Here is a 22,316-nt window from a genome sequence, read left to right as displayed (position 1 = left end):
AGTATATACAGAGTCAGCACATCCAGCCATTGGTAATAGGGCTTTACCCTGGACGCTGCTGCCACTTTGTTTATTTAATAGGGCTTTGAGGTGCATGTGAAATTCCCCCGACGCCCATAAATGTCAAGCCGGCTATTATCTGTAAAGCATGAGTTCTCCTGCTGGTAATTTACACAAAGGATGAGCGCTGATAATCTAATTTGCAAAATACTCTTTGTACCGCTAATAAAATGTACTAATTCCTGTTTTTGGATTTTATGTATATAGGGCAATCCACTATACATAAGTCTAAAGTTCTGAAAGCTATTTTTACAGCATTCTGCAAAAAAGGATGTACAGTTCTGCCCAAGATCGGATGCTACAGGCTATAATCTGATATGCAAAAATGATGACCTGTGAACAAGAACCAAATTTAGTGGATCCACTATCTTTTGCTAATAGTGGACTAGTGGTATAAACCATAGACTAACATGTTGTTACCAGCCATATTGGCAGAGTTATTACAGTCATTGGTCACTTCTAATAAGGAAGCAATGTTTTCTAAGCAATCTTCTTATAATAAAGTTGCTTTACTTTTGTGGCGTATCTTTCAAGCAACATATAAGTTATCTGGTATGAAATCAGCAGTATGGTTTTAAAAGCATCTATGGTGCCAACTTCAGTGCATGGATACCGATAAGGAATCCAAATATGGCCTTTGAACCCCCTTTGTTAGGGGCATTCTACCAGTCACCTATGCAGCACAATGTGAGTCTATATCAAGGATCAGAATGGCCAAGCAAATATTCCCAGGGGAGAAGAAAACATGCCTGCTGAGTTTTGGAAAGAGACCTCAGGAAAATTCCAAAGATTGGAATAAAATGTGCCAAAAATATCACACAGTACATTTTTCCTTTATCGCTTGCCTCTCTTATATAGGACACAACGCTGACCTATGGCATTAAATTGAGAAATTGTAAATATGACCCAAAAATAGATTCAGGGAAGGTTTGTTATGTCTGGAAGAAGGCCTGAGTATAAATTTGACCACATTGTACTTAGTCGGTTCATCTTCTAGTTTGTGGTAACAACCTGTATAGAATTTTATTTAACCCCTTAATGACCGCCCTATCGGGTTTTTACGGCGGTCATTAAGGGTACTTCTTCTGATGCGACGCCTTTCTACGGCGGCGCATCAGAAGAAGTTTTCGGGACACCGGGTCTCGCTGGTGCCGGTGTCGGGCTGTGATATCACAGCCCAGACCCGGCACTAACACCCGGGATCGGAAAAACTCCGATCCCGGGTGTTTAACCCCTTGCACGCCGCGGTCAAGCATGACCGCGGCGTGCAAGTGTGTGTCCCGTGGATCGGACCTCCCCGGTGTGCTTACCGGGGGATCCGATCCCTCCTGCCACTGCCCCGGGTTCCGACGAGTGACCCGGGGCTGTCGGCTCCTCTTCTCTTCTCTGCTCAGCATGCTCAGTTACTTTCACTATACACTGCAATACAAGTGTATTGCAGTGTAAAGGCTTGAATAAGCGATCGGATGATCGCTTATTCAAGCCAAGAAGTAGAAAATGTAAAAAAGTTTTTAAAAAAAATTAAATCTTTTTATAATATAATTAAATAAATAAATAAAATAAAAGTCCCATAATCTCCCCAGTAAAGTAAATAAAACACAAAAACACGTACATATTTGGTATCACCGCGTCCGTATTAATCTGTACAATAAATCTAAATAAATATTGAACCCGCTCGGTGAACTACGTAAAAAAAAAACTCGAAAAACTTCCCATAATATACAATTTTTCATCAAACACCATCACAAAAAATGTTCTAAAAAGTGATCAAAAAAAGTTACGTTCCCTAATATGATACGACTGAAAAGAACAACTGTTTTCGCAAAAAATAAGCCCTCAACCAGAAAAAACAGAAAAATATAGAAGTTATGGCCCTGAAAATTTGTCAATAGTAAAAACAATGCGATTTTCTCCAATATTGGTTTTGCTCAGGAAAATTGAGCAAAAATAAGAAAAACTATATAAATTTGGAATCACCGCAATCGTAGTGAACCAGAGAATAAAGATAAAATATTATTTTTACATTACGGTGAGCGGGGAAAAAAATGCTAACAATCCAAAATAAAAATTGATGATTTTGTTTGTGTCCCCCTTGAAATGGTTAATAAAATCTCATGAATAAGCTTTAGACTCCCAAAATAAATTATTTATACATTGTATCTCATCCCATAAAAAATAAGCCCTCATATGATCGCATTACCAAAAAAAAAAAAAATGTATAGGTAGTACAATGTGACAATACAAATCTGCTGTGAATGGCGCCTCCATTCATTCTATACTCGGCCGTGCGCCCGTACAGCAGTTTACCACCACATATGGGGTATCAGTAAACTCGGGAGGAATTGGGCATCAAGCATTGCAGTGCGTTTCATCATTTAATTTATTCTGAAAATGTCAGTTTTGGCCTAAATGAATGTATTTCCAAAAAAATTCTAGTTTCTAAATCGCAGGTCCATATTTTTTAAACCATGTGAAACACTTAAAGGGTTAATGGACTTAATAGAAGTTGTTTTACATATGTTGAGGGGTGAACTTTCTATAGTGGGGTAATTTATGGGGTTTTACTATTATTTAGGCCTCTCAAAGTCACTTGAAAGCTGAGTTGTCCCTCAAAATGTGAGTTTTGGCAATTTTCATGAAAATAAGAAAAATCGCACCTAAAGTTCTGCGCCTCATAACATCCTAGAAAAATGACCGGAAGCATAAAATATCATCCCAACATAAAGCAGATATTCTGTAAATGTTAATTATCAAACTTTTTGGGTAGTTTTACTTCCTGTCTGGAAACCAGAACATTTCAAACTTGGAAAATGAACAATTTTTACAAACTTTTGCCAAATTTTCACTTTTTTTCAGAACGAAACGCAAAACTTATCACTTAAATTTTATAACTAACATGAAGTACAATGGATCACGAGAAAACATTCTCAAAATCACCCGGATATGTTAAAGCGTTCCGAAGTTATAACCAATTATCGTGAGACATGTCAGATTTGAAAAATCGAGTCTGGTCATTGAGCTGAAAACTAGTGTCGGTGATAAGGGGTTAATAAAGGCACTAAGTTCTCACTAGAGTAATCATTGGTTGCCATGTAATTCGGTATATTCTTAAATAATAAAATATTATATACCGTATTAACTTCAGCAGCAATTGCCACTACTAAAGGTCAGTCTCCCATGGTTATTACAGTACAGAATACTAGTTCCACATGATTGCCATGTAGTCTGTATTGCATTGACCAACCCATGCGTATTTATCAGAGTTAGGGTCAGAGGTGGTGGACCCACTTAACCACCACTAATGTTGACATAAGCCGATACCTTGGACCTCAGTCCAGGTGGCACCCGGTATTCACAAAGTAAGTAGGACTTGCTGCAGCACTGTACTATCAGGTCACTTTGCTCGCGGTGGTGGCCAATGTGGAGTACAGAATCGGCAGGCAAAATCGGAGTCGTGGACAGGCAGAAGGTCAGGCGGCACAAGATCGGAGTCGGGGACGTAGCCAAAGTTCAAGACAGGCAGCAAGGAATTGTCACAAAGATGCAGCAGGGGTCACAGGAAGAGGCTGGCTAATTATCAGGTAAGGCAGCCGGCAGCACCAAGTAGCGATGCACGGCACGCTCATCCTACGAGGCAGAGACATGTGCTGGACCACAGGAGCCGCCTCTGGAAAGTGGATAGGTAAGTGAGGCTGCGGCTGGCACAGTGGGGTGCATGGAGGAAAACGGGTGTGCCTTTGTCCCAAGACATGGGTCGCAGGGGTACCGGTGACAATCGGCCTTAAGAGAAAACCCAAAACTGTGTCTAAGATGTCTTACAAGGGCTTCTCTCTGGTTTGAACAAGTGATATGTTCTGATTTTCATAATATGAGCACAACGTGTGAAGACATCCATAAAAAAAATATATAAGAAAACAGTCTCAGTAGAAATCCCCTATATATATAGTATGAGGGCATAGCCATTGAAGTCAGTGGAGTCCTATTCAACATAAGCTGTAGATATTACTTATTATACAGTGTGAAACATCTAATTATCACATTTAGTCGCACCAGCTGTATTCATATCATGACCGAAACTAAACCCTGGCTTCTAGTTACAAGACAAATATTGCATGTTACATGGGTAAAACAGAGATATCATGATAAGGCCCGGGATAAGTTATTTGTGAAGCCATTAGTGGCCATATGGAAGCCATACCCTGCTGAGATCACTGGTGATCAATAGGTTTCACCCAGAATCCCCTCAGTAATGGTGAAAATAAGCAGGAGAAAGAGCAGGACCACAGGAGGCAAAGTAAACACAGTAATGGAAACATCAAATAGTGTTGACAACAAGCAGTGATTTATCCTGTACCCAAACAACAGAACACAGATCCACCAGAAAGTTATCAGGTCTGGGATCTAGTACAACTATTCATGACATAGTGTTGTCAGTCCGGATTATCCACCAGGAAACTGTTACCACCAGGATACTAATAAACTCATCAACACCTTGGCTGAGTTTCAGGTCTCACTTGGCCTTAGATTAGACGCATCATCCACTAACTAAATAAATAATTAAGCTTCATTTTGATCCTTTCTATAGATACACAAATCACTATTTCGTCAATGGACCTTTGGTCAGGAAATAAGATCTCTCCTTATGGAGACTTTGCCAATTGAGGCCGCCTTATAGGTGTGTGGAGTCTATTTGATGCCATTGATGCTTTACTTCAATGGACCTTGTAATGTACCTTTATGCAGAGGGGCAATTATCTAACTGCAACAAAAGTTGGTGAAGCATCTGCTGTCCTCAGGTTCCCTGATCTGGTTGCCTATTAGTGACGGTGCTTTCTTGACATGGATCAAAAGGTCAAATGGTATGAAAATTGAGCACCATGGTTAAGAAGAAGCTAGTAACTCAAAGGAGTTAAGCCAAATTTGAAGCTATCCTTTCTTGGCAGCGTAGAAGATGCAGTATATTGCTTATTGGTTTAAAGCTGCCCACACATGTGTGAATGTCAATTATGACCATTTTAGCCAACAATCAATAATAATAATAATATACAATAATAATATATACCAGAGTAATATTCTTGACGGTCAATGCCATATATTCCAAAAATGTCATGTGTTGGGTTGAGATTTTTCAACTAAAAAGGTACAAAATGATTTGGGTGAGATCACACTGTTTTCACTCTATCATTTTCGAAAATATGTTGTAAGAATCACCCTGTTCATAAACCCAGATTGTGTGGCGGCCTCATTCCACTGCCGTAGGGAAGGGACTCCAAACATCATAGTTATACATGATACCAGGAGACCCTGCACCTTCACAGGATTACCATAGTAATAACATGATTACAGCACTAGCTCCATGTATAACAATAATATGTGAATGTGTAGATACATTTTCAAAGTTCCGATCTCCAGGGTGGGTGCTGGACCACGTTCTTCCTCAGTGATGTATGAAGGCCCATCCTCAAGCTCATGTTTGGTCCGTTAAATGTGATCACCGAGTCTGTGTTTCAAGAACTGAACAGGTTTGTGTGAAACAGGCCTAAAACCCTCTCACTATAACGAAACACATTAAAACCATAGCATATATGCAAATACTATACTGACCATGGCAGATCAATACACACCAGCAGACAGAGCTCGCCGCTATCCTGGAGCATCAATAAGGATCTTCTGAGTATACCTCATGTCTTGATTAATGGATATTTAGACAGTGAATCTGTCCTCTGAGGCTAGCGTAGAAAAGAACAAGTTTCAGGTTAATCCTCCAGCACCGAGGAGTTTTAAATGACCTTTGGAAAGCGGATCAATATCTGAGGTCATACAGACATACAGGGGCAGAGGACACATGATCAACATTACTATTACAGCTTCACTTTTGCATAAATGAAATCAAGGTCCTGCATAGAAGTTCTTCATAATTAATAATTATGGATCAATGGGAGAGATTAACCAAGCAAAATGCACCTGAATTCTGGAACAAAGTGCGGCAGGATTTGGAATACAAGCTGTGCACCAAATGTATCTTCTGAATAGAGAGTTAAAAAAGTGTCTAGAAATGAGAGAATGGCTATGAGTCCTCTACTGCACCATATTTAATATATTCAATTCCTGTATTTGGAATAAAATACTGGTGTACAATAAGCCGGCCTAGAGGAAAGAAGGAAAAATAATTCTTAACAAGATGCAACAAATACTAGATACACATATGATGAGAGCCAACCCTCCAAGGGTTATGCCGCACCTACTTTTGTGCACTAAATCCCCATTAAAGGGGTATTCGCACAAGGACAAGTTTCTTAAATGTACTCAGGATAACAAAATAACACATTCTCTAATACACTGTTATTAACAAAAATACAGCATTTCACAGATACAAGTCCGACCCGTCTCTATTAATCCTGGTGTACACAATTTCAGGTGCCCCTAGACACAACCCTGTAACTTCTGACTTTAGGGTCAGGGAAGCCATCTTGGATTTCTGTGTCTCTCTCTGCTCCCTGCACTCTAGCCCCGCCCCCTGCAGTCCAGGATGGAGCTCACACTGATACATACACTGAGACACACTGAGACACAGACAATCAGTTCCTGCCGGCAGCAGCTGCAGCATGAGGAGAACTACAAGCTACAGACTGATAGTGTATCTGGGGAGGGGGAGGAAGGCACAGCAGTTGTAGTGTGTTGTGGAATAGCAGAGATGTAGGAGAGCTGACATTGTGTGTAATAGGCATCTAGTAGATCTTATCATCTAGTATCTGTCTCATCTCTGAGGGATAGGAGCGAAAACAGCAATAAAACTGGAGATTGAAATTTGAGAATTTTCTTTCATGTGAAAACCCCTTTAAAGGGAAGGTGTTAACAGGAAATGACTGTGGTATCTTTAGAGGAACAGGGGGATATTTTTTACGTGTGATAGCCCCGATGTGGCGCAGAGTCACTGATAAATATGCCCCACAGTGTGTATATCTACTACAAGGTACTACATTGACTGCTATAGTCTGTGCCAGTTTTCTTGCACATGTTATAGTAAATCTGGCTAACCATGGCATGCATGCACTAGCCCTCCTTGTTCCCCATCCCGTTCAACCTATTTTGAGAAAAAAGCCAGACTGTGTTTATCTTAGACCTTAGACCCTTTTTCTGGGCCTAGTAAAATTGCAAACTATCATAGTATCACAGTATCATAGTTTATATGGTTGCTAAAAGACACATGTCCATCAAGTTCAACCAAGGAAGTGAAGGGATTGGATGAGGAAGATATTTAGGGGAAACAATTCTATATCTATACAATTCTAACATAACCATCAATGTTATTTAGGTGTAAAAAGGCATCTAGACCCTTCTTAAAGCTCTCCGCTGTCCCTGCTGTGACCAGCGCCTGAGGCAGGCTATTCAACAGAGTGACAGTTCTCATAGTAAAAAACTATGATACAATGGTGTAAACCACAAGTATATGAGACCTTTTTTTGCAATATTCTGGAAAAGGTAAGCCAACTAATGAGCAGTGTAAATTTAGACCAGACAGTCTAAAGATGTATCAGATTTATCATCCAGCATCAGTCACTTTAATATATCTGTCACATTTTTAGACTGTCTCGTCTAAATGAATACTGTCTAAACACAAGAGAGGATTATTAAATCTCCCCCTTTATGTGAGAATGAATATCCCAAGTACAGTATGAAAAGAGCCTACTGACTATAAAACATATTATTACATAATTTAACAGTAATGTAGGTTTGGGCCAAGTTCCAAATGGCCTTGTTTGGTCTGGACGTGGCCTTCAAAAGCTTGTCCTGATGCTCTCACCATCTATAAAACCCTCCACAGACCTCTTCATCTAGACTGATTTTGTGATAGCAGTCATACAACATAATTACATTTACCACTATCCACAAACACGTAAATGAAGGAAGTTCCTGCAATGTAACCTGCGCGGTCACACCATGCAGATGTTGAGGCCCAGCTGTTTATAGAAGGCTTAGTTTTGCATGGATGAAAATAGACTAGCAAAGCGCATAAATCCAATGACTATGTGTGGTCTCTAAATAGGACCCCGGCTTCTGTTTCTTTGCCAGACAAACAAGTCGCTGATAAAGGGATAGAAATGAAAGACAAAATCCTTGTCCACATCTGAAAGAAATCAAGTCTCAGTAAGATGATACAAAATTTTATTGAAGATTAAATTTAGCATTTCTTTTGTCCCAGACTTTGTACAGCATTAACACAAAGGATTATAGAACAGGCGTCCTGACAATTGTCAGAACACATATGGAGAAACATCTGGCTGTCTATATATAGATGTATATGTGCTATGCATTAAATGTATGGGAGCTGATAACACCACAGTTTAATAAGGATGGAGTGTGTCAGGATCTGTCTTCCACGTGGACACCAGGATCACAAGTATCCGCGTCATATGGAGCAAATCCTTGCACAATATCAGATTATTTCAAGAGAGCAGAGAATACCACAGAAACCAGATGACTACGTTTTCATCTATTTTTGATCCATTTTTTGCTTTTAATGCAATTTACAAATGTGTAAGATCAGATAGAAAACAGATGAAATACACATTCAGATTAGGCTCCTGGAGGTCTTCAGGGGAATCATGAAAAATGAGATAGCAGCAAATGGGGTTGTCTTCTGCTCACCATCCTTTATGATGGAGCCTGGGTCCAACGTAAAGTCTTCTGGTATTCTTCGGGTCCATCAGGCCATTGTTTCAATTAATTCCCTCTGTTCAGAACCATAAGACTCAATTATGGAATTTTTTGTTGTGCCTTTTGCTTACATATTTATGCAGTTTATTTTTTGGTACACATTCCCATTATTCTGCAGATGGATACAAAGCTCTGAATAATGCTGCACCTCCCTATCTCTCTTCTCTCATCTCAGTCTATCGCCCTTCCCGTGCTCTTCGATCTGCCAGTGACATAAGATTAACCTCTACCTTAATACGAACCTCCCATGCACGTCTCCAGGACTTCTCCCGAGTTTCTCCAATTCTCTGGAATGCCCTTCCCCGGACTCTCAGACTAATACCCACCCTCCAAAGCTTCAAACGTGCTCTTAAAACCCATCCCTTTAGGCAAGCCTATCACACTCGCTAACTGCATGAAATGTCAACTCTCCTTTTACTAATCCATCCTATCTGTTATCTGGCAAACAGCTGATATATACCAAGCTCCAGGCTTCTCTGCAGTCTCATTCACCTAGGACCCTGTACATAAGATGGCTGCTGATGGCTGGTTCAAGCAGCAACATCGTTGTTTAGTAAATTATTTATTAAATTATTTTAGATTGTTCCCTTATAAAGAATGGCTGGACCATTATACACCCTCTTGTGTCACCCCCTCATCCTCATAGTCTGTAAGCTCTTGTGAGCAGGGCCCTCACTCCTATTGTTCCATATGACTGTTTGTTCTTTGTAATGTAATATAGTTGTATATGTCCCCTATGAGTTGTAAAGCCCTACGGAATTTGATGGCGCTATATAAATAAAGATTATTATTATTATTATTATTATTATTATACAACTACAACTACATTTTGTGAAGTTTTACAACTTCTGCACAAAAAAAAAACATTTAAAAAAATATATTTGTTTTAACGTCGCTGTATTCTGATAAATGTTTTATCAGTCACTAGCACTGTATGTTAATATTTCTATATTTTTTATACCCCTATTCTTGGAGATGGGATGGGGCTCATAGAATAGAAATTCTGATTTAGTTTTTTTCCTTCAGTACTTACTATTGGGTTGACATGATTGTATAACATGAATGGATATCCCTGGTTCTGTTGAGCATCCATACACAATCCTTACATCATATTACTGATGTGACTCTCCTGTTCATGACACCAGAATTGTGTTTCTAGGTGCCGGGTTCAGGAGATATAGGCATTTGAAGTACATGCATCCTCTGCATCTGTAGCTGAACCTGGGAAAGGGTGATGGAATAATGCAGTACATATTACTACGGTACTTACATGTTATATGTTAAACCTTTAATCAAAGAAATGACAAAAAACATATTTTTTCACATTTGTAGTCAACTATAAGGAAAAAATATATAAAAGTCTCACATGTCATGAAAAAAAAACTAAGTAAAAATGATATGTAAAGCTTTTCCAGAGATTTCTGGTGGTAGACTGTCCACATAATCACTCTCCTTACCTTAGGGGGTTGCCGGCACTCTTTTTCCCTTTTTCTCTCAGCTCCAAAATAAGTAGAAAATAACTTTCTAAAAATATGTTAATTAGTCTGAGGCGCTTATGCTTATGTCGTGATTATGTGGACAGTTTACCACCAGTAATCTGGTAGTAGATGTTCCGTAAAGAAGCACATAGTAGAGTGTCAATGATTGACTTGCACATTGAGAAACCATTGACCATCGGTCACGAAGTGGTTAAGCCATCATGCTCAGTCATATTATAAGTCCCGTGTAAAAGATTGTGGTAGTGCTGGCTAGTTTGTAAACTTAGCTAATTTAAATATAATATAACTTTAAAGAAATCAGAACTGTACTTTTTTCTTTAGTCTTGGAAAAAATGTTATACCCTGTAAGGACAATTCCAGCAGCTCAGATGCCACAGTTTTTACAATGAAGCACAAGAGGGAAAAATAGAAAGTGTTATCTAAAAGTTAACAACTCCAAAGTTCTGTTCTCCAGACTCATATAATAGATTGCTGTTTCAGACAGGGTCAGCTCCAGGTATCAGTAGGCGCCTGGGTGACAGAGCCCCTATGGGCCCCTTTGCAGTGAACTCTTATGGCGGCATTAAAAATTCAGAAACTAAATTCCCTAAAATATTCCCTAGTTTATTGTACCAAACAGCCTCCTGTCACGGGTGTCCTCGTGATCCATGTCACGGATCGCGGGCACACCCACGCTCCTCGCTGTGGCGACATGTATCCTCCATCCCGGACTTACCTATCCTGGCCCCAGGCTGCGCTCCGGGTCCCGGCGTGCAGGCCGCACACCTCCTGCCATCCAGGCCGCTCTCCGGGTCCCGGCGTGCAGGCCGCACACCTCCTGCCATCCAGGCCGCGCTCCGGGTCCAGGCATGCAGGTCGCACACCTCCTGCCATCCAGGCCGCTCTCCGGGTCCCGGCGTGCAGGCCGCACACCTCCTGCCATCCAGGCCGCGCTCCGGGTCCAGGCATGCAGGCCGCACACCTCCTGCCATCCAGGCCGCGCACTCCCGCTAGTAGGGCACGCGCGTGCTGACTTCTCAGAACTTAAAGGGCCACCATCCTTCCCATTGGCGCTGGTGACTTCCGGGTTTCCTATATAACCCGGCGGCTCCCTTCACTCCCGGCCGGATCTTCAAGTCGTCCCACTGAAGTGAAAGACTCCTGTGTGTATCCCGAGGTTCCATTCCTGTGTGTATCCCGGGGCCCTGTTCCTGTTTGTATCCTGTGGTCCATGTCCGGTAGTCCGTATCCTGTGGTCCGTATCTTGAGGTCCGTATCTTGTGGTTCGTATCCTGTGGTCCGTGTCCGGTGGTCCCTATCCTGTGGTTCTTTCCCCTGCTCCGTGCTTCCGAGTCTGGTGGTCCGTATCCTGTGGTCCGTGTCCGGTGGTCCATATCCTGTGTTTTGTGTCCGGTGGTCCATATCTTGTGGTCCCTATCCTGTGGTTCATTCCAGTGCTCCTGTCCTCCAGCCACCATCCTGTGCTCCTGCTGTGCCTTCCTGGGTTCCTGCACAGCGGTGTCTTCGCTCCGTACCAGCCTTACCAGTGTTTCTCTGTGTTCCTGCTGTCATTGCAGGTTGTGACTGTTGCATTTGTTACCTTGGCTGCCACCGCGAGTGGCCCAGAGGGTTCACAGACTCTTCCCAATGACAGTTCTACCCTCACAAACTGTGACACCTCCTTATGGTTATTTTATATAAGCCCCCCTCAACCCCATGGATTCCTTATGTACATATTTCTTATGTGGGCTTCCAGCAGCTCTGGGCCCCAGCACTTGCCCAGGTACAACCAGTGCTGGCACCGGCCCTGGGTGCAGAGGTAGCTAAAGGTAGAAAAGTAGACAGAAATATCAGGGACCTTCTTTTTATCGGTTCAGTAAGAATATTCACAAAACATCAAAGCAGGGATTTATTTTTCAAGATACAGAGATTGATGCATTCTCTCCAAAAGCATCTGGAGGGAGACCTCTGCCAAAATAATAAAACATTGCATACTATACATTAAAAAAAAAAAGTTTTTTTTCCACTCTTTGTAATATTGAAGGGATCGAAAATTTGTATTACCAAACCCTAGGATTTATCAAGCTGTCTGAAAGTCAGAATATTCTTAGTTGCCCATGGCATCCAATTACAGCTCCCCTTTAAAATATTCATGAGCACTGGTAAAAAGAAAGCTGAGCTGTAATTGGTTGCCATGTGCAACTAAGAATATTCTGACTTTCAGACAGCTTGATAACTCTGCCCCTATGTGTCAAGAACAGACTTGAACACCAAATTGTTCTATTATAGCGAGCGCACCGAAAGAAAAAGTTACCTTGGTCCACAAAACACTAAAAATGTCCAGCCATTAAAGCATTTCCAGGCCTGGTCATTAGGGGGTTAACTGTATGATAATAGTGACACCAATTATTACTGGCTGCTAAAGTAACAGAAAGGGACAACCATAAACTGAGCGTATGTTTGGCTCTTATCCAGTAGTCACTGGTCCTAGAGCGGAGAAAAGGATTTTTGTACTGTTTCTCATTTTTGCGCCCGATACTATAAATCTGCTTTCAGTTAACATATAACATCTGGTCTGCTTTTCTTTTCCAAGAAGAGCGCAGTGATTTTGTATATACGCTGTATATATTAACTGTGGCTGTTTACTTGCTAGAATTTCTATGTTACATATGGGATTATTTAGCTAAATAAAAACCACACACAATATGCCTCGTCCATTGCGTTTATTTCAACAAGACACCCTGACAGCTGGCCTTTAGAGTATGTGACCTGTGTGTTTGTAAAAGGCCATCACCAAGAATGCGGGTGTCCTCTTGTAGCATGTCAGCATCATGACACGGGCTCATACTGGGAGGCCACACTCACAATGCACTGTAGTCATTTTATGTGGGTGGGGGAGGGGGACATGGAAAGATATTTATGAAAAGAATATGCAATAAAAAAGACACTAATCAGATTCCAACCATCATTTCTCAATTACTACATAATGTTATTATCTCTAAAAGTTTTACTTACATAAGGTTGTATGTGAAAGATCTAAATAGCCTTGTTTCTAGAGTGTGCAATAGTTGTAGTAGCCAGCGGCGTAACTTGAAGCTGAAGGGCCCCAGTGCAAAGTGTGTACCAGGCTCCCGGACTATAATGTATGGTTTCTGGTACTAGTCTTCTCATATGGGAAAGTGACACCTTATGGGCCCCTTAGCCTCCAGGGCCCGGTTGTGATCACACTCTCTGCACCCCCTCAAGTTACGCCCCTGGTAGTAGCACTTGGGTCCAGGAGACTTGGGGTGGAAAGAGCTCTCTATGCCGTATGAGCAATATTGGACTGAAAGTTTGAACAAAGTGTCAAACTCTCCTTCAGATTTTGTATGGAGGTAAAACCAATCGGTCCACATTTCCTGTGGACTTTGTGCCAGTCTCTGGTAGACTTTGCACAATCTTTTATATACAAACTGCTTGCACATGTATTTAAGAAGGGTCCGCGCCACACATGTGTTGTATGCGACCCTTTTGTGTCGCAGCCGCACTGTTCTTAACGCGGCACAAATTTCATCACTGAAAAGGGCTTTCCGGTGCACAGTTGGATGGCATGCCACATTTTTTTCACCCGATAGAATTTTGTCGCACCAAAACAAAAAAGTTGGTGCACTATGTCGGAGCACTGCAGGGAGCGCCAGATTCGTGAAGAACGGGCGCCACAATTCGTGAATCTGGCGCCCACTGCACAATACACAGGCAAACTACACAGGGTACTGACTGCACTCTTTTTAGTAAATGTGCCCCTATGTATGTTACCTAAGACAAAGTGTAGTATAATATATGTACATGCAGTCCCCAAGTTTAGTACAAGATACGGAGCAGAGTCCCCAATTTGTCATCATACACTTCTTGCCCCCGTCTCTTCTTCTCTCTGAGCACAGCAAGTGGTCAGCACCTTCTTGTGGACATGTACAGTAGACATTGCCGGCTCCTCCCACTGCTATCTGAGGATGCGCCGCATCGTGCGCAGGGTTGCTAGGCAATGAATCGCAGGAAGGTACAAGTTGCATATGTGGATCACTGCCTAGCAACCCTGCCCATAATGGTTATGTTTAGATATATAGTACAGTGTTAAAATAGGTCTTGTCCAATCCATTGTCCTATTTAATGTTGAGAAACCCAAAACAAAGAAAAACCCAGAGCGCCGGCAATCTACAGCACAGGACCCCTAGCTGCATGACATCACTGGTTTATGCAGGTGTAGGAATGAGATCAACATTTGGAAAACAGGGAAAAGATTAAGTATACACGCCAGTGGACGTGGGATTGAGAAGAAAACAGGGGACTTTAATTTCCATAGGCTTAGGAACACTCAGGGATAAAAACCACAATCTTAAAACCTACAAAGAACAATAACAGAGCCTTTAAAGTCCAGATATACAAACCTGGAAGATGTTTATTTGGGTTTATTTTGCTTTAAGAACACTACTTACTTTATAGGAAGGCCCCCTTCTAGATCTGGTTAGCTTTGTTTACTGTAAAGTAATGCAGTCTGGTCTGCTATAAACTTTTATTCCAGAAAATGCCCCTTTCTACTTAAAAAACAAGATTTACAAATAATGGAATACGTGATTATTCCAGATTTTGTGCCCTCTGTTAATGTGGGCTACAGGGTAGATTTTCTTAAAAAGGATTTTCTGGGGCCCACAGGTAATTTTCATACTAATGTCCTATCCCCAGATCAGTGGGGGACAAAACTCGGACCCTGTACAGCTGCAGGTTGAATACGTTGAGTGCCCTCTGAGAGGGTGGGAATCGGGCAGTGAGGGCTGAAGTTGAAGCTCCAAAGCTCCAGTAATAGTGCACCCTGATTATAACTACTATCTTCTTTGGGACGTTCTTCTTCAAGATTTTTCTTCTTCATGACAGAGGCCTTCAATTTTCAGTATCAACAGAAGCCTAGCCATACATATTATCAGATAAAATGGGTATAAGATAATGATTTAGGACCTATAGATGTAACAGACTATGATAAGGATATAGAATCGTATAAACACTGCTTGGAAGCCGTATCACTTCCTGATATCCCTTTATTTTCTTTCGGCACAATGGAGTCTACAGCTGCCTGATATTATAGGTCACAGCGGGAGACGTCCCTCCAGGCAGGAATCGTGGCCTGTAAGCAATGAGCGTCAGTAGCTGAATTCCTGAAACCGACACAGATTCTCAAATGCTTTAAAATAGAGAATCTCATCGACCTATATACAGGCGGTCCCCTACTTAAGGACACCCGACTTACAGACAACCCATAGTTACAGACGGACCCCTCTGCCCACTGTGACCTCTGGTGAAGCTCTCTGGATGCTTTACTATAGTCCCAGACTGCAATGATCAGCTGTAAGATGTCTGTAATGAAGCTTTATTGATAATTATTGGTCCAATTACACCAAAAATTTTGAAACTCCAATTGTCACTGGGGCAAAAGAAAAAAAATTGTCTAGAACTTCCATTATAAAATATACAGTTTCGACTTACATACAAATTCAACTTAAGAACAAACCTCCAGACCCTATCTTGTATGTAACCCGGGGACTGCCTGTATATATATATAGGAGTGTAGCCACGTGGCGTTACATTACATTTCTATGCTTTCTGATTTCTCATAGGATGCAACAAGACATTGTCCTCATGCATATCATTGCATAGTGACACAGATTTGTGAAAAAGCTGAAAAGGTGCTTGTTATAAAGAAACTGAGGCACATGGGAATATAGCCGGAAGCTCTCCCAAGCCTCAAGTTTACCCCTGATCTTTGCAATAATAACCTCAAACCTCTTCCTTTTAGTCTGTGGCAATTTCCTCCCTGTATCTAACCTTGCTTGTAATGAACTCAACTTCAACTTGTTGTCAACCTCACCTTAAAGATATTCTCTGCATAAATGTGTTTGAAATTTCTTTGAAGCCTTGTCGCTCCACATCTGCCCTAAGCCGGGGCCTGATAGCATATGCGTTTACCAGGTACTGGTTACCGATTGCATGTGTTTTAATGGAAGCGCAGATGCAATCAGGCCAAACCCCGCCCCCAGATATTTGCATTGCCGTTATAAACGCTATATAAACACCACGTGTGTCCTAAATGACGTTCTGGAAGACACCCATATAGCTGAACTGAATAGTAAAGCAGGGAGCTATGGGTGATTCCAGCTCTGACATTATTTAAAATTGGCATTATTTGACCAAGGGCCTACTTGAATGTGTTCGCTCCCCCCATCTGGACCCTTATCTACCCCACTGCAGCAGAATGATGAACAAGTATTGAAAGCAACTATGTCATGTATGGAGATCACAGCAAGAGAGAACCTGCAACTGAAGATAATGCAATCAAACAAACTATATATTTTTTATTGATGCCATTTCATTAAAGTTGACCAAAATCCATGTATTTTTGATTAAGATACGCAGTGAAAATGTTTATTGAGAAATGTAATAAAAATGTTTATCAAGCAAAAAAAAAGCTTCTGTATGACACCACTGATGATACAACTTCTTCAAATTTGTGCATTCTGAATGGACGAAAAGAAGGTTTTCTCTAACCAGAGACGTTCCCTTGACCGCCCCCATGTCCATTGCCAAATTAAGCCTGTGTACATAGCCTGCAACATCTACTTATCCGAATAACATCCACCCCACCTAATGCCATTACACCAGCAGCAATGGAAGGAAGATTACTCTCATTAAGTCCGGCTTAATAATCCCCGTAATGTGGCGTTAACCTCCTTAAGTGTTAGTTAAACTTTAGAAAAATAACAGAGCCAACACTTTCCTGAAGACTTCCCTCCCCCCCCTCTCTGTTTACTTCAATGGTCGGTAGGGTCTAAATCCAGAATCACAAGCCTAATGCCACGAGGGCCATGTTTAAGTGCTTATCCTCAAGAAGCATTTCCCATGTGGTAGCCATAGGCTTAATACTTACAGGATCTGATCTGAAGAAGCAGTAAACATGTGATCCCCCATTATCCTCTTTAACTTGGGTTAATAAACAACATATTTTAGGCTTCTCCTATACATACTAATCTAATAGGATCACACCCCGCCTGCTATATAGAGTACAACAAACTTATAGAACTCTTATATTAACTCTTTGTTTTCTCATATAGATTTATGGCTGCAGCATTAGATCCCTGGGTCAAAATTCTACATTTGTACCATAAGCCCTATACTAAATATTATGATTTACTAATTATATATATAAGGGGTGGCATGGTGGCTGAGTGGGTAGCACTTCTGCCTTGTAGCACTGGGATCCTGGGTTCAAAACCCACCCAGGTCAACCTCTGCAAAGAGTTTGTATGTTCTCTCCATGTTTGTGTGGGTTTCCTCTGGGTACTCTGGTTTCCTCCCACACTCTAAAACATACTGTTAGGTTGATCAGATTGTGAGCCCCATGGGGACAGGGACCAATTTTCCATGCTTTGTTCAGCACTGCATAATCTGTAGCCGCCATATAAAGAATTATTATAAGTTTGCTAAACTTTAGGTAGAATGTTCCATATTTTTACAGTTCATACAGTATAGCAATGTCTCTGCGCTTTGTGATGGGTTGAAAAAGGACTAACCATAAGCAGTGACCCATGTTCTATGTTTGGTTCAACTTTGGTCCAGCTTATTGCAGTGGAATTTAAAAAGAAATATGTGCATATTATAATAATAATCTTTATTCACATAGCACCGTCATATTCCGTAGCGCTTTACACATTCACCTTAAGCGTATTCATGTATATACTTAATAGCAATGTCACACTTGCAAAATAATCATATTGAATCTATATAGAGCAAAATATAGCAAAAACCTTGAACAGAACAGATGCCATATGTCTGCCATGCATTTGTTTCCTTTAACCCCTCTGATGCTGTGAATGAACACTATGGAATGGAACACATCCCTATCATGACCACTAGGTGGCATAAACTGACCCTAATTATATAGAATAGCCTGGTGGTGCTGCACAAGGAATCAGTGAGACTTTCTGCATGTTCTGAACAAGCAAAGTATCTGATTAATGGTGACTTGTTTATTAATGACGCAGCAGCAGCACAAATATTTCTCTAATTGAAGTCTCTCATTGCCTATGTTCTCTGGTATTCATTCACTCAGCAGTTATTACAATACATGAGCCTAATGTAAACTAATCAAATAGTATAATTGTTTCTGGTTTATACTGGTTCAATAACCACAGGCTAATGCTAATCATAGTAAAATGGTCCGCAACACTATGCTGTCACGCCACATGCACAAGATATGTGCACATAGTCCTTCTAGCGGCACACAGAGTCTCTTTGGTGCTTATTAAGGAGTCAGGTCTCTAGGTGCCGCTATATACAACCAATCGACTATGAAATCACTATACAACCACTATGTATTCACTATGATGCCACTATATATCCACTACGATATGATGCCACTGTATAACCACTATGTATCCACTGTGATTCCACTATATATCCAGTCTGATGTCACTATATAACCACTATGTATCCACTATGATGACACTATATAACCACTATATATCCACAATGATGCCACTATAAAACCACTATGTATCCACTATATAACCACTATGTATCCACTATGATGACACTATATGACCACTACGATTCCACTCTATAACCACTATGTATCCACTATGATTCCACTATATATCCAGTATGATGTCACTATATAACCACTATGTATCCACTTTGATGACACTATATAACCACTATATATACACAATGATGCCACTATAAAACCACCATGTATCCACTATGATGACACTATATAACCACTATATAATCACTATGTATCCACTGTGATGCCACTATAGAACCACTATGATACCACTATACACCGCCACTTTATTAGGTACACCATGCTAGTAACAGGTTGGACCCCCTTTTGCCTTCAGAACTGCCTCAATTCTTCGTGGCATAGATTCAACAAGGTGCTGGAAGCATTCCTCAGAGATTTTGGTCCATATTGACATGATGGCATCACACAGTTGCCGCAGATTTGTCGGCTGCACATCCATGATGCGAATCTCCTGTTCCACCACATCCCAAAGATGCTCTATTGGATTGAGATCTGGTGACTGTGGAGGCCATTTGAGTACAGTGAACTCATTGTCATGTTCAAGAAACCAGTCTGAGATGATTCCAGCTTTATGACATGGCGCATTATCCTGCTGAAAGTAGCCATCAGATGTTGGGTACATTGTGGTCATAAAGGGATGGACATAGTCAGCAACAATACTCAGGTAGGCTGTGGCGTTGCAATGATGCTCAATTGGTACCAAGGGGCCCAAAGAGTGCCAAGAAAATATCCCCCACACCATGACACCACCACTACCAGCCTGAACCGTTGATACAAGGCAGGATGGATCCATGCTTTCATGTTGTTGACGCCAAATTCTGACCCTACCATCCGAATGTCGCAGCAGAAATCAAGACTCATCAGACCAGGCAACGTTTTTCCAATCTTCTAATGTCCAATTTCGATGAGCTTGTGCAAATTGTAGCCTCAGTTTCCTGTTCTTAGCTGAAAGGAGTGGCACCCGGTGTGGTCTTCTGCTGCTGTAGCCCATCTGCCTCAAAGTTCGAGGTACTGTGCGTTCAGAGATGCTCTTCTGTCTACCTTGGTTGTAACGGGTGGGATTTGAGTCACTGTTGCCTTTCTATCAGCTTGAACCAGTCTGCCCATTCTCCTCTGAACTCTGGCATCAACAAGGCATTTCCGCCCACAGAACTGACGCTCACTGGATGTTTTTTCTTTTTCGGACCATTCTCTGTAAACCCTAGAGATGGTTGTGCGTGAAAATCCCAGTAGATCAGCAGTTTCTGAAATACTCAGACCAGCCCTTCTGGCACCAACAACCATGCCACGTTCAAAGGCCACAAATCACCTTTCTTCCCCATACTGATGCTCGGTTTGAACTGCAGGAGATTGTCTTGATCATGTCTACATGCTTAAATGCACTGAGGAGCTGCCATGTGATTGGCTGATTAGAAATTAAGTGTTAACGAGCAGTTGGACAGGTGTACCTAATAAAGTGGCCGGTGAGTGTATAACGACTATGCCACTATATAACCCCTATGAATCCAGTATGATGCCACTTTCTAACTACTATGATGCCACTACATAACCACTATATAACCACTATATAACCACTATCTATCCACTATGTATCCACTATGATGCCACTATATGACCACTATGATGTCACTATATAACCACTATGTATCCACTATGATTCCACTATATATCCAGTATGATGTCACTATATAACCACTATGTATCCACTATATAACCACTATGTATCCACTTTGATGACACTATATAACCACTATATATACACAATGATGCCACTATAAAACCACCATGTATCCACTATGATGACACTATATAACCACTATATAATCACTATGTATCCACTGTGATGCCACTATAGAACCACTATGATACCACTATACACCGCCACTTTATTAGGTACACCATGCTAGTAACAGGTTGGACCCCCTTTTGCCTTCAGAACTGCCTCAATTCTTCGTGGCATAGATTCAACAAGGTGCTGGAAGCATTCCTCAGAGATTTTGGTCCATATTGACATGATGGCATCACACAGTTGCCGCAGATTTGTCGGCTGCACATCCATGATGCGAATCTCCTGTTCCACCACATCCCAAAGATGCTCTATTGGATTGAGATCTGGTGACTGTGGAGGCCATTTGAGTACAGTGAACTCATTGTCATGTTCAAGAAACCAGTCTGAGATGATTCCAGCTTTATGACATGGCGCATTATCCTGCTGAAAGTAGCCATCAGATGTTGGGTACATTGTGGTCATAAAGGGATGGACATAGTCAGCAACAATACTCAGGTAGGCTGTGGCGTTGCAACGATGCTCAATTGGTACCAAGGGGCCCAAAGAGTGCCAAGAAAATATCCCCCACACCATGACACCACCACCACCAGCCTGAACCGTTGATACAAGGCAGGATGGATCCATGCTTTCATGTTGTTGACGCCAAATTCTGACCCTACCATCCGAATGTCGCAGCAGAAATCAAGACTCATCAGACCAGGCAACGTTTTTCCAATCTTCTAATGTCCAATTTCGATGAGCTTGTGCAAATTGTAGCCTCAGTTTCCTGTTCTTAGCTGAAAGGAGTGGCACCCGGTGTGGTCTTCTGCTGCTGTAGCCCATCTGCCTCAAAGTTCGAGGTACTGTGCGTTCAGAGATGCTCTTCTGTCTACCTTGGTTGTAACGGGTGGGATTTGAGTCACTGTTGCCTTTCTATCAGCTCGAACCAGTCTGCCCATTCTCCTCTGAACTCTGGCATCAACAAGGCATTTCCGCCCACAGAACTGACGCTCACTGGATGTTTTTTCTTTTTCGGACCATTCTCTGTAAACCCTAGAGATGGTTGTGCGTGAAAATCCCAGTAGATCAGCAGTTTCTGAAATACTCAGACCAGCCCTTCTGGCACCAACAACCATGCCACGTTCAAAGGCCTCAAATCACCTTTCTTCCCCATACTGATGCTCGGTTTGAACTGCAGGAGATTGTCTTGATCATGTCTACATGCTTAAATGCACTGAGGAGCTGCCATGTGATTGGCTGATTAGAAATTAAGTGTTAACGAGCAGTTGGACAGGTGTACCTAATAAAGTGGCCGGTGAGTGTATAACGACTATGCCACTATATAACCCCTATGAATCCAGTATGATGCCACTTTCTAACTACTATGATGCCACTACATAACCACTATATAACCACTATATAACCACTATCTATCCACTATGTATCCACTATGATGCCACTATATGACCACTATGATGTCACTATATAACCACTATGTATCCACTATGATGCCGCTATATAACAACTATGACGCCACTGTGATGCCACTATATAACCTTAATGTATCTACTATGATGGCACTATATAACCCCTAAGATGCCACTATATACCCGCTAAGTATGCACCATGATGCTGAATGCTAGCACTTGCGATTATTTTCCCCAATCCGCCACCTTCACGCTAG

Source organism: Engystomops pustulosus, chromosome 1 (assembly GCF_040894005.1).
Source record: "Engystomops pustulosus chromosome 1, aEngPut4.maternal, whole genome shotgun sequence".
Lineage (NCBI taxonomy): Eukaryota > Metazoa > Chordata > Amphibia > Anura > Leptodactylidae > Engystomops > Engystomops pustulosus.
Note: the sequence above shows the minus strand (reverse complement) of the source record.